This window comes from Mus pahari, chromosome X (assembly GCF_900095145.1).
Source record: "Mus pahari chromosome X, PAHARI_EIJ_v1.1, whole genome shotgun sequence".
Taxonomy (NCBI): domain Eukaryota; kingdom Metazoa; phylum Chordata; class Mammalia; order Rodentia; family Muridae; genus Mus; species Mus pahari.
In genome coordinates this window covers 120922543-120935217 of record NC_034613.1, presented here as the reverse complement: position 1 = coordinate 120935217, position 12675 = coordinate 120922543, and the positions used below count along the sequence as shown (strand labels likewise).

The 12675-nt window shown below is 38.3% G+C and overlaps 1 protein-coding gene across 3 annotated transcripts in view; it reads left to right on the top strand.

The window, feature by feature from the left end:
• Positions 1–12675, top strand: part of Acsl4 (acyl-CoA synthetase long chain family member 4) — a 71772-nt gene that overhangs the window by 6529 nt on the left and 52568 nt on the right. The window lies entirely within an intron of this gene.

The following is a 12675-nucleotide window of genomic DNA, read 5'->3' as shown; positions in this document are numbered from 1 at the left end:
ACAGATGGTTGTGAGCCACCATGTGGTTGCTGGGAATTGAACTCAGGACCTCTGGAAGAGCAGTCAGTGCTCTTAACTGCTGAGCCATCTCTCCAGCCCTTGTTCTCATTTAAACAGTTTGAAAGTATATTCCTGCATTTTGAGTAGTGAGCTCATCTCAACTATATACTTAGTAGGCTTTATTTTTACTTGTTCTTCTAGAGTAAAACATGATGAAATTTGTCTACACTATATATTTTTCTTTTATAGTCACTACTTGTGGAGATAGGGCTCAGAATATTGTACATGCTGGGCAAGTGCTCTACCATTGAACCAGTAGGCCCAACCTTCAACTGTTTTGACAGTGAATATTAGTCTTAGGTGATGCTTGTACCACTTCTTTTTAAAACTTGTGTGTACCTGTATTATGGTAATAACTTGCTGGACTAGTAGTGGATTTTAAGATTGCTCATTTTTTTTATGGCGGTAACGGCGGTAATCATGTGTCATTTTGCTACTACCATTTTTTGCTCCAGTAAGTGTGCAGTTAGGGTATCAAATTCCTCCAAGACAAAAGAGCAAACTGGTATAAGTCAGGGGACAGAAAAACACTCCCTGTGGCCAATTCCTGTCCACCACCTGTTTCTGTAAATAAACTTCAGTTGGAACACAGCCATATGGCTCCATTTATGTATTGTCTGGCCATATTCACAGAGACCCTGTGGCCTTCCAAGTCTATTTACTCTGTGGACCATTAGAGAAAAATTCTAATGAACTCCCAGATAAGGCAACCTCAACTAGGATCAATTTCTTCTGTTTTATAAAGGACATTTTAGCCTTTGCTTGTGTTTCAGCAAGACTGAATTCAGTTTTTTCACTAAGCCTGACAGTAGAATTAAAGGCATATTTAGAGAACTGGTAAGGTTAGTTTTTGTTGAGGTGTGGGCATGAACGTCAACTTGCAGGTATGGTTAACTAGTACAATTCTAATAGAGGCTTCTGCAGTTGGGTTGCTCCAAGCCAGACTGGCTATGAGTGAGCTGGGCATGGCTGCAGTTTTGCACCAGAAACTGCTTTGTGATCTCTAAAGTATGGAGTAGGAGGCTACCAATTTGAACTTCCACCGTGGTTTATTACTTTGTTTGCACAACTTCCTTCTTTTGTTAACTTGACACTTCAGTTCTTTTAAATGTCCTAAGTGCCAGGCTGAAGATGGAAATGAAGTTGGAACACTTGGCTGTACATTTAGAAGGAAGTGGATGTCATTGTACGCAGAAGCATATTAGATACATTTTTAAGATATAACTGTATTTTTAAAAAAAATTCTTGTGAGAAACATAAAAACAGCAGAACAAAGTCAAAAGGAAAGTAGCAGATTTTGGCAGGGGTAGCTTCTAAATATGCTGTAGGAACTTGTGTTTACCTGATTCACTGTATTAGATGATGATCTTCATTTCTCTGGTAAAAGACACTATAAACTGAACAATTGCTGTTAGTCCAGTGTGCTTGTATATCTTCCAGCTGAGCACATACGCTTTACTACTGAACATGTATACTTGGTCGTACATATTGTTGGTGTGTACGCCTGAATTTTGCTGGGGCTGAAACCTGGTGTACCTTGTACATGCTAGGTGACTGCTTCACTGCTGAGCTATGTTTCCATGCAGTGTTTTTAAAATATATGATTTAATATTTTTTAAACTGGTAAAATACAGATGGCAGTTTTTCCGAGACACATGAAATGATAACGGTGTGAGTGATTCGCTTCACTTCATATGGACAGGAGTCGATGGAGGTGGGTGTACCCATCGAAGAAAACATAGTTCATCACCTAGGTAACTAACTGGTGATGATCATATTAGGTTCATTGTAGTGAATGACCCTAAGTTGTTTTTAGGAAGAGTTGATGAGTGAACATTGCTAAAAATAATTACTGTTAATTAGGTATGGGTTAGACAGTAGATGTTTTATGGAAATACAGGAATTTGAAAATTGTCTACATGCTTGTGGCTTTTCTGTCAGTTCCTTGACATTTTTATCCCAAGGCTTCAGGTGAAATTTGTTTGCAATCACGAGAAACATCTTGGCTTTTTGGCACTATGTCAGGAGTGTGGCGAATGAGTGTACCTTTGCCACTGATAAAATAGAATGAAAATAGCCTGAAATGTTTGCTCTGTGACACAGTAAGGATAGTTTTTCAGTTGAGTTGACCATTTATATTAACTGTTGTAATTCAAATTAGATAAAAAGGATTTCTGCATAATAAGCATCATATGTAATGAGCCTATTGATCCACGAGAAAGATATGCAGAAATATTTTTTTAAAGTATGGATGTACATTGTAAAAAGCAAGGGAGGGTTATGAAATGGAATCTTCCCGATAGATAAAAAAGCAAAGAATACAAAAAAGATCTTCAAGTTTATCTACTTAACTAGGAGAATTCAACCCATTTTGCAAAAGATACATTGCTAGAAATTAAATATAATACCTTGAGCAAATGGGCACTCACACACTATGTAACTTTTTAATAAGCAATACCTGAACCCTCTGACTTAACAGTGTACACATATTTTGCTAGGTGTAGTGGCACGTGCCTTTAACCCTAGCTTTTGGTGGCAAGGTAGGCAGATCTCTGTGAGCTGAGTTGCAGGCAGACTACATAGTGAGCTCCAGGTCAGTCAAGGTTACAGAGTGTTTCAGAAAACCAATAAAGAATTTGTATCGAAGAAATGATTCCCTTCAGAGAGACCTAGATGAACTGACAGAGGCATTCTCTAGTATGGTAAAGGAGTCATGGGACATTTATACCTCACTTATCTAAAGGCAAACAACGCTTATCATGTGTAGATAATAAAAAAGGTATGATTGATAACAAGCTGCAGAACAGTTATCCCTAGAGGAAAAGGGAGTGGCATTAGAGGAAACTTGTTATTCTATATAAATCTATAGTGTATTTAACATTTTAAATTGCTGTTTTCTAGGTAGATGTGTAAGTTAGAAACATTTGTCCACTGGAAGATACTTATGAGTATTATATGGCAAATGCAATAGCTTATATTGAGTTTTGATAAAACGTAACTTTTCTTCCATGGAGAATCTAAATTTTCTACTTTGAAAATTTAAGTCCAAGACTATCTAATACCATGCTCAGATCTTTTGTTAACCTTTTTTCCCCTTGAGACAGGGTTTCTCTGTTTCTCTGTGTAATCCTGGCTGTCCTGGAACTCACTTTGTAGACCAGGCTGGCCTCGAACTCAGAAATCCGCCTGCCTCTGCCTCCCAAGTGCTGGGATCAAAGGCGTGTGCCACCACTGTCCGACTGTTAACTTTCGAATGAAGATGCTTGCACATACATGTTTGCATGCATATATACTTGGCATTCACAGATAAAAACATGTATACTGTCTTTCTACAAGATTTCTTGCTATATATACTGATTTAACGTTCTTTTAGTTTTACACTGTACTGTAGGCATCTTTGAGGATTGTTGACTATGTAATTGAAAAAGTTATCTGATGAGAAAAAAAACCAGTGCTGTGTAAATATAGTATTTTTTGTGAAAAAAGTAGCTGGTTTCTTTCTTGGGGAAAGTCATAGTCACTACAAGCACATGGCCAGTGAAGTTTTATGTTCCCAACTTCAAAGCAGTTCAAATGGTTTTGGGTTAAAGTTTGAACAGGTGGTAGACGTGTGGCACTTTTTTTTTACATGTTCTGAGAAATATGTTAGTTGGTTTCATCATCATGTATATTATACAGTGCTAGGTGGTAGAGCTTGCTGTATACATGATACACATAATTACATTCTGTGCTTCAAGTATGACTGGAGCACAGTGGGCTTGCTTGCTCACAACAATCTCATCACAAGTGTGACTAACGGATTTTGCAACTACCTTTCTAATCTATAGGAGTTTGTGAGATTCATTACAGACTTATAGGACCACTCTCATATATGCATTCTTTTCATGATTTTCTTGTTTGCTACTTTAATCATTTTCTGCAAATTCAGTAGGACATTTTATTTAAAAAGATTCTGTGTAGACAAGGTTTACATGTGAATACTTCTTATAGCTACTCATATTTTTTTTTTATATTATGATTGAAACAGCCCATTTTCCAAGGCTATTAGTCTTACTTAGCCTTTTGGAGTTGGATTTCATATCAGGAGGATTTTCCACTCATAGGTGCAGTTAATAAGGTAACAAACGTAGGAGAGTAATAAGGTAACAGGTATAGGAGAATTAACTTAAAGGTCTATATTTCATACTTGACTAATGAGAAATGGTGTTGAAAAGTTTCTGGAGAATTCTGGTGGTTTTGGATAAGGCTAATGAGGGGTGGAGGCATATTGAACCACCTGCTTTCTTTTAGTTTTTGTGCTTATTTCCTTTAATGTATGGTTACATTATCGCGGTGCTATGAAAAAGTAATGGCAGCCTTATATAGGATCACTCATCTAAGAAAACCTGGAGAAGTGAACTACTGCTGAGAGGAGGGCAACCATTACTTGTGCTTAGGATGTGTTAGTCACTGCTGCTTCAAGGTTGAACAAAGAGCTTAAGCGATCTCTCAGACAGGAAACAGGAACTTGGTGAATGAGCTTAAAAGCCAGTTATGGCTTAGAAGACAAGAAAGAAGGCACAGTAATGTAACCCTGGGAAGAAGAATCTAAATGATAGTGCATTCCACGTGACCACAGAAGCTGTGAAGTCGAGAAATAAGTTAAAAGAGTAGTTGAAAGGATAGACCTGGACAGTAATCATGGCACTTGCCAGGTAAATATGTTTCTGAAAAGTAGAGTAGGGAAAAGTAGGCCAGGCATAATGATATTCTTAGAGTTGGAACCAGAGACTTTGAAATTTGCTTAATTGAAAGTTTGTCTAGGATGGTTTTAGAGTCTTTGGAATATTTGGGGTACAGAGAGTATCAGGTACCAAAACAAGACCAACAAGTTTTCGCAAAGTATTTGGACTCTCTATGCCCAGACAGTTTCTTACAAAATGTATTCATTGCTTTTCTGTTGCTGTGATAAAATACCATGATCAAGCCAGGCATGGTGGCGCACGCTTTTAATCCCAGCACTTGGGAGGGAGAGGCAGGAGGATTTCTGAGTTCGAGGCCAGCCTGGTCTACAAAGTGAGTTCCAGGACAGCGAGGGCTACACAGAGAGACCCTGTCTCGAAAAACCAAAAAAGAAAAAAAAAAAACATGATCAAAAGCAACTTACTAAAAAGGTATCATTCGGATGAGAGTTCTAGAGGGGTAGGAGCCCATCATGGAAGGGCATAGGGGAGCAGACATGGCAGCAGAGCTGGGAACTCAGAGATTCTTACATCTTCAACCTTGAACAAGAAGCAGAGAGAGTGACTTCTCCCAGAGCCCACCTCGAAGATACACTTCCAGTAGGGCTGTACCACTTTCCCAAACCAACTGGGGGCCAAGTGTTCAAATTCCTGACCGACAGAGGCATTCTCATTCAAACCATCACACAAAGGTAGTGTAGAATTTCTTGGAAGCAAGTTGCTTCCAGAATTGGAACCTAGAAAAGGTAAGGCTCAGGTTTACCTTTTGTGAGTTATGCAACCCTTAATTGGGAAGCCATGTGGTGTTTATTTTCACAAATAGAAATGTCGACATTAGCATCTTCATTTAAACACAATCATACATGCTATACTTTTTAAAGAAGCAAAACAACTGATCTCCTAAGAATGTTATAAGTTTGTTTTTAGTGTCAAATATATAAGGTCAGGATTTTCATAAGCAACTAACTTTAATATATATATTGCATATATGTGTTACTTTTTTAACATTTTGTTGATGACCAAGACATTAACTATTACTTCTTTTTATCTTTTCGAAAGAATTCCTCTTACCTGCACTTTCACTTTTGAGTTTCAGTTGCCTACATTCAGTCTGAAAATATTAAATTGCAACTTCCAGAAATGAACAGTTCGTGAGTTTGAAATATGTTTTATCACAGTATCTTGTTATAATTATTTTACTGTTCCCTATTGCTCTTAATCTTTCTCTGCCAAAATTCCAAATTAAACTTTATTAAAGAGACGTGTATACAAGGAAACACTAGCCTGGGTAATTGTATGGAACCATCCACAACTGCAGGCATGTAAGGAATGTTTTCTGTTTTCCTCCCTGGATAGCAGGGATGGGTACTCTACTTCTTACAGGGTGGTAATCCCTTAAAGCATGGGCAGTTTTAGAAGAGATAACTGCAACACGGAAATCTTTACAGTGTCTTTCCTACCTTCTTTTTTTTTTTTTTTTTTTTTTTTTTTTTTTTGAGACAGGGTTTCTCTGTATAGCCCTGACTGTCCTGGAACTCACTCTGTAGACCAGGCTGGCCTCGAACTCAGAAATCCGCCTGCCTCTGCCTCCCGAGTGCTGGGACTAAAGGCGTGCGCCACCACGCCCGGCACTCCTACCTTCTTTTTTAATCCCTGACTTATTCATGTATGTTTTGAGATTGGATCTCACTATGTACCCGAAGTTATTCCGGAACGCTCTGCTTATTATTTGTGTGCCTTTGCACACATGGAAGACTGAGGACAGTTCATGAGAACAGGCTCTCTGCTGCAGCCTTGTGGCCTCTGGGGATCAGACTCCGTCAGGCCTGCACATGGTGCCTCTATCCACTGAACCCTCCTGCTGGCCCTGTTGCTGTTTGTAAGCAACGTGACTTTTACAGCTTAGCCATCTCTTTTGGGACTTGCCTAGGTAGAACTGAATAACTGGTAATTGTCAGGCCCTGGTGTATAAAATAGAAAGATTAAAAAGATATTTTTTTTCCTCAGCACAGTAGGTTTTAATAGTGGGGGAAAAATAGGCAAAAAGTCTCCACAGATGGTGCTAGCTCTAGTATTTGTGAGAAAAATACTTTTGTTGCAGGATGGCTGCCCACTTCCTGTCTTTCTGTGTCACCCTACATTTCTACCATGTACTTTGGCTATATGAAGTCTTTCTCTTTAGTGGGTGGGCTAGTGCTGAAATGATAACATTTAGTAGAATGGGGGATGGTTCATAAGTAACAAGTTTCAGCTAGCTGGTATTTCTCAAAACAACTTTAACTGTAAGGACCATATTATCTTGGTTTTATCCATAGAGGATCCTTGGTTTTCCAGCTATCATCTGTCTTGAACGTGGGGAGGCATGTGATTGTGCCTAGTCTTTAATTGAAGGACCACATTGCTCAAGATACTCCCTGCAGGGAGGAGGAGGTGGTTGATGGACAAGGTCATTACCAGAGATAAGGAGGAAGTGACAGTGATGATCTGGACTCTGGGTGTCCTTTGAATTGTGAAAAACAGACATTTGCAATTCAGTTTGTTCTACACTATTTAAAGAGCAAGTTGAGTCAACCTGATACAGGCTGGAGTCATCTGGGAAGAAGGGAGCTGAATTGAGGAAATGCCTCAGTTAGATTGCCCACTGGCATGTCAGTTGGGTATTGTTTTGATTCATGATTGACGTGGGAGGGCTCAGTCCATGGCGGGCATAGCCACCCATTGGTAGGTGGTCTTGGGTTGTTTCAGAAAGCAGGCTGAGCAAGCCAGTAAACAGTGTTGCTTTATGATTATCCTGCTTCAGTTCTTTGAGTTCCTGCTCTGACTTCCTTGGGTGATGAACTGTCAGCTGTAGATGAATTAAATCCTTTCCTCCTCAAGTTGCTTTTGGTCACGGTATTTATCGCAGCAGTTGGAATCAATATGAGGCTGTGAAGTATTAAATTTTATGAACAGTCTCCAGTAAATATTTACTAAATATAAAACGAGTATTCTATAATATTCATAGTGGATCTGATGACTTTTAATAGATAACAAGTAACTAATTTGGAAGTAGTGACTTTGATTACAGTTTTTTTTTTCTAGCTGACATTTATTTCTCTAGTTTTGCATCATTCTTAGCTAAGAAAACAAACCATTTAAACTAGTTTCTGGATGATGTAACATTTTATTACAAAGTCATGGGAACTATTTCTTTTGTTTAGGAGGGGTGACTATAAACTAAAGATGGAAAATTGTTAGGCTTGTCAGCTGATTTAAAAAAACAAAACAAAACAATAAAACTTCTGGTCCTTTTACATCATGCTCCTTTTTTTTTTTTTAAAAAGATTTATTTATTTATTTATTTATTTATTATATGTAAGTACACTGTAGTTGTCTTCAGACGCTCCAGAAGAGGGCGTCAGATCTTGTTATGGATGGTTATGAGCCACCATGTGGTTGCTGGGATTTGAACTCTGGACCTTCGGAAGAGCAGTTGGGTGCTCTTACCCACTGAGCCATCTCACCAGCCCTACATCATGCTCCTAAGTGCTAGAATTAGCTTCTGCCTCTCAGTTAAAGAAAATAAATGGGGAGAAGGGGTTGGAGAGATGGTTCAGCATTTAAGAGCACTGGGCAGCTCTTTCAGAGGATCCGGGTTCAATTCCTAGCACCTACATTGCAGCTAGCTACTGTCTGTAACTCTAGTACCAGGGGGTCTGGCACCCTTACACAGATATACATGCAGGCAAAATACTAGTGCACCTAAAAATAAATCTTAAAAAAAAAGGAAAATAGCAGTTCAAAGTTGGACTGTATGTATGCAGATTCTCTACGGTGTGCCCACCTTTTGGACCGTTGAACAAGATGTGGTCATTGGCAGAGTTTATGTTTGAGAACTGCACAACTGGGAGTTGCAAGAAAAAAATCGTAACATCAGTTCGGACCCCATCCCTAACTCGCCTCGTCCACATTTAGCCCAGAGGCGGCAGGTTGTAACTGTGCAAATATCTTCAGTCTGGAGAGAGTCTTAGTAGTTAGGAGCACTTGTTGCTCTTTCATGGGACCCCTGTCCACATGGAAGCTCACAGTCCTCTGGCCGGAAGAGGGGATCCAGTGCCCTCTTCCGGCCTTCATGGGTACCAGGTATGCAAATGGTGTACAGCTATACATGTGGGCAAACCACTCACAAACATGAGCAAAATTTAAATCTAAGACAATAAGGAAATAACCTTAACTGCAAGTCACAGAGACAGCAGAGCTCAAGCGGATACGAGGTAAGAGAGAACATTTCACAACATCTTATCATGCTGCTGACCTTGGCCTTGCTTTTGAAGAAGGGTAGGCAGCAGATTGCTCCAGACACATGAAAAGGCAAACTACTTTCTTTTACTGATGTTGACACTGGTTACAGAGGCTGCAAAGAGGATTGGATTGCTGCCTACTTGAAAGATGATATTTGATATTAAGTGATCATAGACATAAATGCAGAGGGGTGTCTTCAAGGCACTTTTCATCTATGATCCAGCAGAAGTTAAATGTGTTTGGGTTTATGGGCAGGATTCATCAGCACTAAATACCAATACTTGTAAATCTGGCAGGGGTGTTTCTTAGCTAACCACTACATGTGAATACATAGGATCGTCTTCCTTAAAAAGTATTTCATTGAGGCTTTGCATCTGCATGGTATCTTGTAGTACTCGGACACTTCATTTCTAGTTGGTTCTTATTTGTTTTTTACTTTGTTTTTCTGTGCTTGAGAGCATGCTATGTAAATGCTGTACCACTGAGCTTTCTAGCCTCAGCCCTAAGCTTTGATTTTGGCATTCTGGATATATGTCTTACAGTAAAGCATTTTAAATACCTGGGTAATAAAAAAACTCCCTTGGCTATGTTCCACCAGGGATCTAAACTATTCCAGATTTTATACTTCCTAAAATAATATAACCACGTAGGGGTGTTGTTTGTAATAGTTGGCTGGTCAATATACGAGATCGGTCAGGACCTTTAGTTTGTTTGTGCTTTTTTTTTTTATGTAAGATTTATGTTATGTATGTGAGTACACTGTAGCTGTTTTCAGACACACCAGAAGAGGGCATCAGGTCCCATTACAGATGGTTGTGAGCTACCATGTGGTTGCTGGAACTTGGACTCAGGACCCTTAAAAGAACAGTCAGTGCTCTTAACCGCTGAGCCATCTCTCCAGCCCCTTATTTGTGCTTTTGGACATGGCATTTTTCATTCATCTGTGCTCTTTTAGAACCTCATATTCATTCTTTGTTGTGCACGTGTTTTCATGGCCTGACATTTAAATGAACTTTTAAAATAAAAATTGATTTTAAGCAAGCCAGATAATCCTCTTTCCCCTTTTTTAGCAGTAGCACATATAACTGGATATTCAGTAGCTATTATTAATAACTTTTAAAAGTCTGTAATCATCTAGTTGGATGAGAAGATTGCCTCGTCTGTGACCTTCTCCTGGTGTACCTCCTTATCTATATTAGGCTGCTGTCTACTGAAAATGTTGTTTATTGAACACCCAGTCCCAATAGGGCAGAGTACAGTTTATGGACTGTTTCTTGAACAGATGCTTGCCCATGCATTTGTAACTACTAAGGATCTGGGAGAGTAGATGTTTTTTAATGTGAAAGAAAACAGTTGTCACCGACTGTATTTTAATTTTTAATTCATTTCCTAATCAACTCTCCATGTTATGGTGATTACAAACCAATCAGGGGATCCTTAAGGATTCGTTTCCTGCTTCAGTAAACTTGGTCCAGCAGAGTCGTACCATTTGTATATTTAAGGGAGATCCAATGGCATAACTGCCTCTACAATTTTGTGTTATAATGTTAGAAGGTGTGATGCCTTACTGATCAAGAGTTTAGTTTACCTATTCTTATGCGTCCTTAGAAATGGCTTAAATAAATGACTTTTTTAAAAAATGATTTTATGTATGTAATGTATGCATGTATGTATGTATGTATGTATATGGATACACTGTTGCTGTCTTCAGACACACCAGAAGAGGGCATTGGATCCCATTACAAATGGTTGTAAGCCACCATGTAGATGCTAGGAATTGAACTCAATATCTCTGGAAGAGCAGTCAGTGCTCTTAACCCACTGAGCCATCTCTCCAGCCCATCAAATGACTTCTTTCTTATAAATTTAAACAATTGATACATACTCTTTTTTTTTTATTGGTCCCACTCACTCCAGCCCCACTTGCTCTGGCCACATTTATTTCATATATGTGAGTACACTGTCACTGTCTTCAGACACAGCAGAAGACAGCTTTGGATGCCCATTATAGATGGTTGTGAGCCACCATATAGTTGCTGGGAATTGAACTCAGGACTTCTGGAAGAGCAGTCAGTGCTCTTAACCTCTGAGCCATCTCTCTAGCCTAATAATCTGTATTTTTAATTGTGACATTAATGCTGATCTTACTGCTTTTAAATGAACATTTTTTAATTGGAACAATATTAAGGTCATAGTAAATATATTAGAAATGGTGCTACAGTCAATGTATAATTTGTACTGTTTTCCCTAATTTTAACATTGTTTATAACATAGCAGTGGCAAAGCAATTAAGCTTTGTATTACCTAGGTATTGATTTCTGTCACAGAATTCACAGAACTCTATATATTTATTTTAGAATATATAAAGAAAATTACAAAAATAAAGTATGGGTAATCCTTCTAAGAGACAACTGATTTTTAGCATTTTCAATAGAGACCTTTGTCTGTTTTACAAATTCTGGATTTCCCTAAAAGATAGGCTGCCAAACATATTTTAAATACATTTTTGAAATTTTCCTTTTTACACTTAAATATAACATATCTTTTCTTTGATAAACTTTTTCCTATATCTGTTGTTTTTTATGTTATTCCTTCACCTTAAATACTTTGTTGTATCTCTGTCCAGTTAATTCTTTATTACATTAAGTAAAAGGCCAACTATGTATGTTTCCAATGCTTTTCCACCTTAAAAAAAAAAACAGAACTAGTACCTTTCAGCCATAGTACTGGATTAATAATATATGCGTATGTCAAACTGAACTATTTAAATTTGTGGAATTTAAAAAAAAATTGTATGTAGTGAACTTTTGACTGTCATACTTTTATGTGGTTCACACTGAATTTCGCAAATGCTTTCCAGGTTTTTCTGATCCCTCTGTCTCCACTGAGAAGCTCCACATTTAGAAGAGTGTACTGACAGACATCTTTAAGCCAAAGTCCCTGATAAACGTAGGCCTACTTAAGGCCTATGAGTAGAGAACCTTGAATGTGTTGCCTATCCGTATAGAAACTGACTTAAGCTTAAGCTCTGTAAAACAGCCTGATCTGTCTCCAGGGTTCATTTCTGTGTTGTGTAGCTAGTGACAGTGCTGCCACCCAGTGACAATTTATAGACACACCGCTATTATTGCTTCAATCTTTTTCACCATTTCCAATACTTTTTCGTGTATGTTCTTCTTTGTTCATGGTTTCACCTTCTGGTTTTTTTTTCTCTCCACTCATGCCACTAATACTTGAGGGTTTCAGCTGATATTCAGGGAGCTGAACACGAGCTGTATAACGTGGTTCTGATACTCTAGTTAAATAAAGACTTTGGAATATGGGACACGATATTAATAATAAGTGTAAACATACCGAGTGGATTCTTGTTTGCTCTGTTTTATGAAGTTATGGTTCTTTGCACAAAAGAGCACATATTTTGTATTTGGTAAGAGTATGATACTTCTTTTGATGTTTAATAGAAAGCTTCTCATAGTATAAGAAGAAACACTCTTTTTTTTTGTTTTGTTTTTTCTTTTTTATTATTATTTTCTTTATTTACATTTCAAATGCTATCCCGAAAGTTTCCCATACCCCTCCCCCCACCTCTGTTCCCCTACCCACCCACTCCCAC